The sequence below is a fragment of the Peromyscus eremicus genome, chromosome 22, assembly GCF_949786415.1.
Source record: "Peromyscus eremicus chromosome 22, PerEre_H2_v1, whole genome shotgun sequence".
NCBI lineage: Eukaryota > Metazoa > Chordata > Mammalia > Rodentia > Cricetidae > Peromyscus > Peromyscus eremicus.
In genome coordinates, this window is record NC_081437.1 from 28,931,101 (window position 1) to 28,942,802 (window position 11,702).

The following is an 11,702-nucleotide window of genomic DNA, read 5'->3' on the forward strand; positions in this document are numbered from 1 at the left end:
AGTGGGAACACCCAGAGTGTCAAGGCAAGCATGCTTAGGAGGGCTGAGTCAGAGATCTGCATTCAGAGGGTGGCTAAGTCTACACTCCTGTGTCCCAGGACAAAGATGGAATGGGGGACGGATGGTTAGAAGCAGAGTTCGTTTACTAAGACAAGAGGACTCTTAAGAATGGAAGTGGGCTGAAGAGCGAGCCCTGGAGCATCCGTTCATGCTGTGTAAACTTTTATATGACCTTTACAGTTCCTGCCTCTTCCACTTACTGTTCAATGTTGACACGTGCTCCGTTGTGCTCAGGTACGGGAGGCCTTCTGGTCTTCCTCCGCAAACTGGTTTCATATGGCAATGTTTCGGTTCAGTCCCTATTCTTTTGCCACAAGAGCATCCTGACACCATCTGAAGATGAGACCAGCTGGGTTTGCAAAGAAAGAAGCCCTCGACTCCAGGGTGGTCAGGTGGAAACTTCTATTAGTGGGGCTGGCTTGGCCGGAGGACACTGGCGTGCTGCACCGTGGCTTATGGTAGACAATGAGAGGGAGAGATGCTACCCAGGAATGTCTGCAAGCCAGGGGTCAGGGGGCGAGCTTTCCAGGAGGGGTTAAAGAATGTGGGCTCTGGGCCAGGACCTGCTTCGGTTAATGTTTTAAGCAACAGCCTAATCGGTCTTTATCAGTGCCTGGGAATGTTCAAGGCCCTGGACTGAGGCCAAGCCTGCTGGGAAAAGCCTGCAGCTGCCTAGTCACAGAACAGTCAAAGCCCTCTGATTTATTTTGTTTTTCAACCTAGGATACAGAAAGAAAACAGGGGCAACCAGGGGACACTTCGCTTGTCACGTGAGGCAGGCATGCACACAACTCCTGGCAGTTTCCTATCTTGGAGGCGTAGAGGTCTTGGTGGCATTTATCTCCAGCGTGTGGTTTATAGCGACATTATGGGAACAAAGAAAGATACAAGCTGTGCTTTCTCAAAACTACCCAGAAAAATGTGCTTAAGCTTCTGAAAAGGGGACAGGAAATTAACAAGAATTCAGTTTACGGCTACAGTGAAGAAAAAAAACAAAGGCTGTTACATTCTTCAAGTCAACTGTACCCATGGGACAGACTTTTATATTAATGTCCTTCTTTTATATTAACCGGGAGTCGGCGGTGGTGGATTCTTTACTGGGTCCTGAACCATGAAATAGCCTTCTGAAAGGAAAAGAAAAGAAAAATAAATGAATTCCCTCGCCCTCCAATGATGAACTCCAAGGAAGCAAACAGAAGTCTAAAGGCCATCTTTAAAACGAGCCCTGGGTTGGGAGAGTAAGGGCCGTTTGGCCTTGGCTTCTCAGCTTTGGACACAGCCGTCCAACCGTGGGCAGGCATCAAGGCCAGACTGGTCCAGTGGGAAAGAGCCAGCCTAGAGCTTGGGGGAAGTGAGGAGGCCTGGGACAAGGCAGGGGGACTGGAGGACAGAGGGCTGGAGGAATTTGGAATTACACAGTGGCTGTACCACATCTCTTAACTACTACCATATGTGAATTGCATCTCATGCTGCAATTTTTTTTTTTAAAGCAAAGCCCTGTTATTGTGTAATCAGAACCTTAAAGACCCTAGAAACAGCAGGGGGTTCAACTGTCCTTCCCCCACGCCATCGCAGGAACTCTAGCTCCCTTGGTAGGAAGAGGTCCCCTTTACACAGATCTGCAAACCCAGAAGGTCAGGGCAGAGAGCAGCCCCTGGCCCAAAAGAGGTTTCCGTGGGGGAGGTGTAAGGCCCGGGAAGCTACCTCATCCTCCCCATCCTCAGCCAAGAGGCCAGTAGCCTCAATCTGACTGCAAAGCGAAAGGTACTGCATGGCTTTGCCTCACCCTGGCTGACCTGTCTCTCTTCCTCGGTCCTCCCCTGTGTCGTGAGTCATCAAGCCCCTCACAAAAGGGTGAGCCGAATGCTTGCTATCCAGGTTATTCTAGAGCACATCTCTGGCCCCCATCCCTCCCAATCACCAATCACTGCCTCCCTCGCTTCATATGGCTGTCCCCATCTGGTAGCATCTGGATGCAGAGGCTGGGATGCTAAGCGGAGGCTACACATTTGCCTATTCCTGGCCTCTCAATTTGCCTTTTCTGAAGCAATTTCCTCCTTCTCCATAGCAATTCATTACAACCAAAGTAACCACATATATTATTTAAATTTTTTTTTTTTTACAGTGAAAGCATATTTTATACGTTGTTTTATATCTGGCTTTTTTCCAACTTAATGTATCTTGGAGATATATTCATCTCAGTGTATCCAGATTTGTCTTTCAATAGATGGTTGCCTAGTATTCCATGCACAACAGGGATGGTTAATTTTGTACCAACTTGGCTGGACTATGAGATGCCTGAGTATTGGATTTGTTCAAGTACTATTATGGACATCCCTAGGTAGGTTTTTCTGGATGGGATTTGCATTTTAGTTGGTAAATTTCAAGTAAGCACATTGTCTTTCATAATATAGAGGCACCTCATTTAATCATTTTAAAGCCAGAATAGAATCAAAAGTTGCATCCCTCATTCAAGAGAGAATTCTGCTATCAGATAACCTGCAGACCTCAAAGCAGCATTAGTAGGCTGGTGGATATACTGCCATAATACCTTTGGTTTTGAATTGCAATTCTTTCCTTAGGATCCTTCCTGCTGGCTACCCTATCAGATTCAAGGCGTGCCAAATACAAACAGGAGACTATTCCTTATAACACACGTATATATGTACATATAAACTCTCATATATATATGGGTGTGTAAATATGTGCACATGAAATGTGGTACCACAATTGGTTTGATTAGGACCATATTAGTGGACACTTGGGTTCTCATCTTTCTGCTCTTACAGTGCTACAATGAGCTAAGCTTGCAAGCCTGGCAGCATGCACATGCCATACTCATGTTCTAACCACTATGGTATTTTGCCTTTGTTAAGAAAGTCACGTTTGGGTCTATCTCTTTCTGGAAGTCTCATTTTGAAAGTCACTAGTCATCATCTTATCCATTTTCTAAAATGGCTAAAACTGTACATTGGTCATGGGAAGTGCAGACAGGATGTGGAGCAACTGGAACTCGAATACCTGGCTCATGGGAAGGTTAAATGGCAGGACTTCTTCATAAGACAGTTTGGCATCTTCTTAAAAACTTATAAATGCATCTAGGTTATAAGCTAGCCATTCCATTCCTAAGCATCTTCAAGATGGAAACAAAAGTCTGTAAGTCTACAGAAAGGAGGCTATGCCACTGTCCAACAGTCAAAACCTGGCAACAACCAGAAGTCCATTAGCTGATAAATAAACAAGCTGTGCTCTTGTCTATATAGCAGAGTTAAGTGGTCAGCGTTAAACAAGCAGCCCATGAATTCCTGCAATAACAAAGCTGAGTCTCAAATCAATTACATGCTGTGAAAATGACTAGAAAAAACATGTAAACACTACGATATTGTATAACAGTTTAGGCAAAATATACACAGTGACAAAGCTTGTCAGGGGTTGCCTAGGAACCACTTTGTGTGTGTGTGTGTGTGTGTGTGTGTGTGTGTGTGTGTGTGTGTGTGTGTATGTTGGGGACGGTCAAGGAAAATTTTTGAAGTGACAGATATGTTAACTGTCTTGATTATAGTGGTCATTTCACAGATACGTACTTGGGTCAAAGTCACCAGATTGTAAACTTTCCTACATCTCAATTGCGAATCGGCAAAACTATAAAATTCTTACTTTGAATGTGCAGAGGTAAATTTTTATGTTTTCTTTTTGTAGTCTTTCTAGAACAATTTTAATCTCCTCCATGTAAACGGGCTGGTTAAGTAGATTTCAGAGAATCTGTCACATCCTGAGGCAAAAGAGAAGCATATTAATATTTTCTGAAAATTATCACCACAGTTGCGAGCTTGTATTTGTGTGTGTCCCTAACCTAACTCTGCCTTTCACCTCAGTTCCCGGTGCCTTCTTCAAAGGGTCAGTTAAGCTGCCCTGTGCAGAACCATCAGTCTTCCAGGCACACCAGCCTGTTACCATGAAACCGGTTGCAAACCCTCTAGCATGGGCTCCCATGCCAGCCTTTGAGGGCCAGTGTGCCGCCCTGCCCCGAGCCTAGCTCCCTTTGCCTGGCCTAAGTGGGGAGGAAAAAGATGAGTCAGTATCAGAGCGCACAGTAGAATGCCAAGGGAGAGGCCAGACACTCCTCACCTCTTAGCAGCCTGAGCAGATACCATCCAACACGCCCTGACAGGCCCCTGGCAGCTGTCCAAGGCTTGGAACTTCATGCCGAGGTGGCCAGTGGGAAGCTTCTTTATGAAGAAGCTGGTCACTCGTGTTGTGAGCACGGGTCAGAGGCCAGAAGAAGAGGGGTGCATTGAGGGAAGTAGAAATTACTACTGCACCCTACAAGCTAGGGCTGATTCTGCCTTCCTTCCTGGCAGTATGTCAGACTCTGGTCTTTTTCATATTCTCATATTAACTAGAACTCTCTGGCCTGGGACTCTCCAGAAGCAAAGTCTTGGGTGAATGTGGATGTCTTCCATGTCATTTTCATTGATACCCATTCTTCCTCCTCACTCCAGCCCACTCCTCTTCATTACTCCAGCACCCCTGGTCCTTGCAGAAGGGTCATCTGGCTCCTTACGCTTACATCAGAAGATGAGGCTACTTTCCAACTAAACCAAGAGGGACGAAATGGTTCTTACCCATCTCCTGCTCACCCGGTGGGAACAAGGCTTCATGTGATCCGCAATATTTATTATTTTTAAAAGTTAAAGTCCAGATGTTTGGCAAGTCTGTATTTGTAGGGTGACGAGACAGATGCTTAGAAGCCAAAATCTATGAAAACAAAAAGGCAAACGATTCCGGGTCCTTTGATTTCACCGGCCCAAGAGTCACACACTGCTCATTCGCAGGCTTGCCGTAGCCCGTAGACACGGGATCTTCCTGTCCCTGGAAGACTTGTACAGCTCATTAAACTTTGCTGTTTGTTTTGATTGTAGAGACTCAGCAATAGCTGTAAAATTGAATGTTGATGTTGGTTTCATTCTCATTAAGATGTACTTAGAAGATTCCACCATTAAAAACAGCACCGGATAAATTAGATTTACAAAGAATTCCCAAAGAGAGGCTGTTTGGCATTAAAAACCTTTAGTGAAGTGTATTCAGGAGCTTCCTTTTTGAGTAGGACCAAATTCATCCTGCCCAATTAAAAAATGTTTGACATCTCCCCCTCCCCCGTTAACTGAGCTGTGAGGACATGGACTAGAGAGGCAGGGGGTAGGGCAGTTTCATATTTTCTAGAAATGACCTGGATAGTATACAGCATGTGAGAGGTTTACCTACCTATGTCTACTAGTTAAGGTTCCACCAGAGAGACAGAATCGGAAGTGGGGTTGTATATTAAGAGATGACTATAACGAACTGTCTGAATCCTCAGGACAGCTATCAGGAAGAGGAGGATGGAAATGTACAGTATGGGGTGAAGGAAGGATGTTCTCCTCCATAGAGGGAGCCTCTACTTTTATGACAGAATCAGACCCACCCTGCCAACCCAGAACAAACAATCTTATTTAAAGCCAAAGCGTTGTGAGCTTTAATCCCATCCACAAAGCGCCCGCCTAGCAACACCCAGGTTAGTGTTTGAATACGTGGAGAATGCTGTTCAGCCACTTGGCATGTCAAAAAGCTGTCACAACCGATTCACCCATGGCCTCTGAGAGGGCTGGTGGGTCTCCAGGTGAGGCTGTAGCTGGGCATCTAAGGGAAGAGCCCTGAGCCAGATCATTCAGCATCACCTAGTTGTCTTGGGGACAGGACTTTACATCACACACATCTATAAAGGCCAGACCATCAGAGCAGGGGCCTCTTAGATACAATGTGTCAAAACTAGCTATTGAAGAAAAATGGGGCCCAGATCAATGAGTAGCCAAGCTAGAGACAGGGTCTGCAAGGATGGGGAGAGGAACCAGGGGACTTAGAGGAACAGGAAGGAAGGGAAAAAAGACATGCTATGGCATATTCTCAAAGTTCAGATTTGGAAGGAACTCGAGACCCTTCTCGGTACCCTCTTACTGCAGTGTTGGAGAAGTGTAGCTTTGGGAGAGGCTGGAATCAACAGACTCAAAGGTCACTCTGTGGAGAGAGGATAAGCTGGAACTGCACCCAGGCCTAGAACTCTTGGAACAATCAGTATGGGGCTCCCACTGCCAGTGGGACCCTCCTGTCCATGTCAGGAGCTGGGGATACTAAAGGCTTCTATTCCCCACTAGGTATTTGAAGTTTGGGTCTCTACCTCAGAATTCTCTCAGAACAGAAGAATCAGGGGTCTCATTGGCTTTGGCTTCTCTGGGCCACACTGGATAAAGCCACACACTGGATCATTGATCTAGGAATCAAGAGGGCTTGAAGACTATGCCATTAGGACAATTCTAAACTCAGACTCTACTCTGTGTTCCCAGGCCACATTGGTATTAGGCTGTTTTCCATTGTCGTAACAAAACCTGTTTGTGTGGCAGATGATTTGCAAAGGCAACTGTTCTGGAGATCCAAGAGGATGATACCAGCCCTGCCTGGCTCTGGTGAGGGCCAACAGCAGGAGCATCATAATGGCAGGAGTAATAAGATGAGTATATGATGAGATGAGAAGCCGGAGAGCACCTTTTCTAATCAAGGTCCTATAAAAACATTAATACCTTTCAAGGGCAGTCCACCCAATGACTCAATAGGCCTCATCTCTTACAGGTGCTACTACACCTTGACAATGCCACTCTGGGAACCAAATATCCAGTACATGAACCTTTGGGGAGACACATAAGCCATACCCCAAACTGTAGCACCTCTCAACATTGACTAGCCATGCCCAGAGCACCGGGAATAATTTCAGGGCTCTGAACAGGCCACTCCTGTCCCACACTGTGGGTTCTCAACCTGGGGGGAGACATGGATGAAGACAGGGATCCTGTGGATGGCAGGAGCAGGACACCCTCTTTTTTCTCTTCTGTGTTTTAGACATGGAGAAGCAATCTGCTCATGTCCGTCTTACAAGCACCTGACGTTCAGTCCTTTATTTTCAGGTCCTCTTTTGTAAGGTGTTTTCATTGCTGCCTTTTTTTTTGGGGGGGTGTCTTTGCACTCATTTTCGGTTGATCCCAGCAGGGTAGCAGAGCATGTGGATAACCGTAAGTGTCTGAAGAGTATTTCTTGCTTATTGGTGACCGAATGGAAGGTAACAGGCTCATGAGGATCCTGCCTACAATAATTCAGCTACTTAATATCTTACATTAGAAAAGTCTTCTATATAGGTTTGAGATCTTAATGCTTAAAATATTACAGAGAAACACTGGGGCCCCTGGACACCCACCTAAGCCTGGGTGGCTCTGAGGCTACATAAACAGCGGTCAGTCATGGGCAAATCCCATCCCAAGCTTTACAGGCTCATCAATTGCCTGTGGCCCTTGAAATCCCCTCATTACCAAACCCCTCAAGGGAGGGTAAAAATGACACTGGCAGCAGAGGCAGAGACACCCAGGGTCATGTCATGTAACTGTGAGAGACACCTCGTGTCACAGGAGGTCACACTTTTACATGGCCAATGCTAGGACCAGGTGCCTAAGCCCAGCAAGGTTGTGCATAGGGAACTTTATAAAATAAATGCTATTATGAATCTGAACAGTCCACTTTTCTGCCATTTAGGGCCAATGACCCCATTTCTGGATTGCCCATCCATCAGCAAATGTTTATCAAGCTGGTCTTAGTGCTAGGTGGTTTGGTAAATAAAAAGATATATAAACATGTCCATTCTACCCAGAAGTTTACTCTAGGCAGGCAGTAAGACAGCTCAGACAGACACTCCGTGAAACCAGCCTGGGTTGCTGGTGACCAGCCATAGATGGGAACTGTGACCACACATGGAGCGCCACGTGAATGGTGCCCATTATGAAGCACTATTTCTGCATCTGGAGAGGGCTTCTTAAATCTTTCCATTAAAATGCCATTGTATAGGAAGGGCTGGGGCTGCAGATGGAGCTCAGCTGGCCGAGTGCTCACAAAGCATGCATGAAGCCCTGAGTCTGATCCCCAGCCCTAACCCAGCACCCCATACATCTGGGCATAGAGCACATGCCTGTATCGGGGAGGTGGAGGGATGGTAATCCTCGATTAGACATTAAGTTCAAAGCTGCCCTGCCTACATGTGATTCTATCTTACATCTGTTCCTAGATAATCATTAGAAAATCAGAGAGGGGGGATACAGGCAAAGATGATAGAAGAATAGACAATGGATGTACAGGATGTGTGAAAAGATAGATGTGTGGACACACAAATCAGCCACAGTCTGTGCTAGGGATTTGACATGGCTGTGTATCAATTCAGCACCTCGTTCTCTCCTGTAAATTTTATTTTACGATTTTTAAAAATTTATGAGTATATGTGTGGTGGTTTGAATGAGAATGCCCCCTACACCCACACAGGCTCATATATTTGAATGCTTAGTCACCAGGGAGTGGAAGTATTTGAAAGGATTAGAAGGATTAGGAGGTGTGGCCTTGTTGGAGGAAGTGTCACTGGGATGGGCTTTGAGGTTTCAAAAGCCCATGTCAGGCTGTTTCTCTCTGTCTCTCTCTCTCTGTCTCTCTCTCTCTCTCTGTACATGGATCAGGATGTAGCTCTCAGCTCCTTCTCCAGAACCATGCCTGCATGCTGCCATGCTCTCTGCCATGATGATAACGGACTAAACCTCTGAAACTGAAAGCAAACCTGCAATTAAACCCTTTCTTTTGTAAGAGTTGCCTTGTTCATGGTGTCTCTTCACAGCAATAGAATAACGACAAGGACAGTGTGTGTGTTTCAGTGTATGCTGTTTGTCCTCTGTCTTCCACATGACTCCTGTAGCATGTGCATGCCAACACTTATATACACAACAAGCACATCCACAAACATACAGATTTAAAAGAAAAAAAAGCCAGCTAGATGGTTCAGTAGGTAAAAGTGCTTGCCCCACAAGTCTGATGACCAGGGTTCAATTCCTAGAACCCACAGGGCAAGAGGAGAACCAACTTCCAAAGCTGTCTTCTGACCTCCACACATACACACCTGCACCCACTCATGCATCATACATACACACAATTTTTTTTTGTTTTGTTTTGTTTTGTTTTGTTTTTCGAGACAGGGTTTCTCTGTGTAGCTTTGCGCCTTTCCTGGAACTCACTTGGTAGTCCAGGCTGGCCTCAAACTCACAGAGATCCACCTGGCTCTGCCTCCCGAGTGCTGGGATTAAAGGCGTGTGCCACCACCGCCCGGCCCACACAATGTTTTTAATTAAAAAAAAGAATATGAAATTGTGTTCGTAGTATGAAGGGGGAAAGCTGACCGTGTTGCATTAGCTTTTGCTGGGTAATAACCCCATTATAGGAAGTTTGGGCTTCCAACACTGTACATCTAAAAATTTTTCTCATAACCAGAGAAACTGGACATCTATTCTGCTTTGAATCAGTTCAGTTGAATTCTGTGGTCAGCTGATGTGAGGAGAGATGATCTAGAATATTCACACATCTGCTCATGGGTTTGGTGCCTCCTGGGGTAACATCAATGGCTTATCCTGTTTACCCCTCACCGGGTAGCAAGCTACCACGGGCTCTTCTAGAGTTTTTGCAGGTTTTTTCAAAAGGACTGAGATGGCCAGACCAAGGCACTAGCGTTTTTCAAGTGCTCCTTTTCTGTTGGTTCTACATTGGTGGAAATCGTCAAACTCAGACGAAAGGGATGAAAAACTAGACTCTTAACCTCTTGACGGGAATTGCAGAGGCTCATAAGGAAGAGAGACAAATACAGGGATTGGAAGAATGGTTGGCCATAGGCATCAAAGGTAGCCTTCCTTGAAACCTTTGCTTTGTGGGGAAGTGAGGAAGATAGGTAAGGAGACCTGAGAAGGTAGGAGAAGGAGCCAAGGGAGTTTATAAGCCTTTCATTATTATTTCACTTTTGGAAAGCATGTATGTGCTGAGATAAAATATGACTGTTAGGTTAAAGAGGAGGAGGTGACCAATGGCTTCCTTGGGGTCTCACATAAGAAAATGGTTGGGTTAGCAACTCTCAAGCTTGGGAAGCTTCTAGGGTTAGAAGGCTAGGTTTAACAGAGCAATGGTGATGGAGGAGGGGTAGACTGAAGGGAGAAGTGGTAAAGGTAGGCACCAAGGGTAGATTTTTTTAAAAACAAGAAACAAGATTGTGAGGGCTCTGTACAGTGTTTGCCTAAAATGCACAAAACCCTGGCTAGGGCAGCGGTAGGAGGAACAGGCAGAGGTCCTACAGAAGGCAGAAACAAGAGGACCTGAAAATCAGGATCTTCCTAAGCTACACAGTGAGTGGGAGGCTAGCCCGAGATCCTGTCTCAAAACAGAAACAAAAACAAGAAAGAGGAAGAGAAAGGGAGATTAGTGCACCAGGCACGTATACGTGCAGGCAAAACACTCATACACATGAAATAAAACCTTAAAAATAAACCAAAGGCCAAAACAAGCACTCTCTGCTCTCCCAGAGGCCCAGAGGTCAGTTCCCAGCACCCACATCAGGCAGCCTGTACTTTCAGCCCCAGGGGCACCCGATGCCTTCTTCTGGCTTCCTCTAGCACCCCCACGCACGTGGCATAGACTCACACAGACATCTTAGGATCCTCAAAAACTAACAAGTCGTTGAGTTCCCTCTCTTTGCTTCTTCATAAACTAGGATAGCTGGCCAGTGAGCTTCCAGGGATTTCTCCTGACTCCAACAGCTGTCTGTCTGTCTGTAACAGAGCTGGGTTTTATAGAAAGGTAAAGCCATAGTGCCGGGCTTTTCATGGGTCCTGGAAACGGAACTCAGATCCTCTCGATTGCCTGGCAAGCACTTTACCACACTGAGCCATCTCCTCATGCCCAGTTCCATGTTCTCAAACAACAGATATATATATATAATTTTCATTAATCAACTTCTAGCATTACCTACTGCCTACCATTTTTACGTCATCTGTTCCCTTTCTCCTTCCTCATCCTCCCCCAAAATAAATTTTTTGAGGTTCTTTGAAATTCATATTCAATGCTTACTTGATTATGCCTATTATCTACAGCTGCACTCTGTGATACGCTGTCACATTTCTTTTCAAGGTAGCCACAAGCCTAATACAAATCCAAAACAAACTCAGTCAAAAAACTTGACTCAGGTAACAAGGATCCTAAGGTTTTAGAAACAATTTTAGGGGGCATTTAAAGCACCCAGCTGTTGAAGTAGGAATGGGAAATGAATCACCCAATTTACGGCTTTCTCCGAGAAGGGAGGAGATTTCAGTTAAGTCTAGTGAACACGTTTGAACGATGTCCAGCATCCCAAAGAAAAGCTGAGGACCACTCTGGAATCAGAACCCGCCAAAAAGGGTAGCTGGTTTCTCACTTAAGACTCCCTGTTTCGTTTCTTTCTTTCTTTTTTTTTCCCCTGGCCAATTTCAGTGTGCTTCACGATGTTTCTCTTCAACAGAAACTATTATCTGTGAAAACCCAGCGGCTAAGCGGTTTTTCCACTTTTATCTTGCTGTCATTTTCCTTAATCCCTTGGCCTTTAGCAGAGTCCAGTGGTATTTCTTGGCTCCCTCCAAGGAGGCTTCAGAGGGAAGGGGGAAGGGCAGAAACCCAATCCTTCAGTCTTCTGGGAGCCCTCGATTACGGCCACAGCCTAGGGGACCACGCCAGGA

General features: G+C 45.6%; 1 long non-coding RNA gene across 1 annotated transcript; it reads right to left on the bottom strand.

The window, feature by feature from the left end:
- Positions 1–742: 742 nt before the first annotated feature.
- LOC131897719 (uncharacterized) lies at positions 743–11,437 on the bottom strand. Its single transcript, XR_009375770.1, has 4 exons — positions 11,062–11,437; positions 4,686–4,996; positions 3,718–3,832; positions 743–1,184 (listed from the first exon to the last, which is right to left on the bottom strand). It is a non-coding gene; the product is annotated as an uncharacterized LOC131897719 (long non-coding RNA).
- Positions 11,438–11,702: the final 265 nt, after the last annotated feature.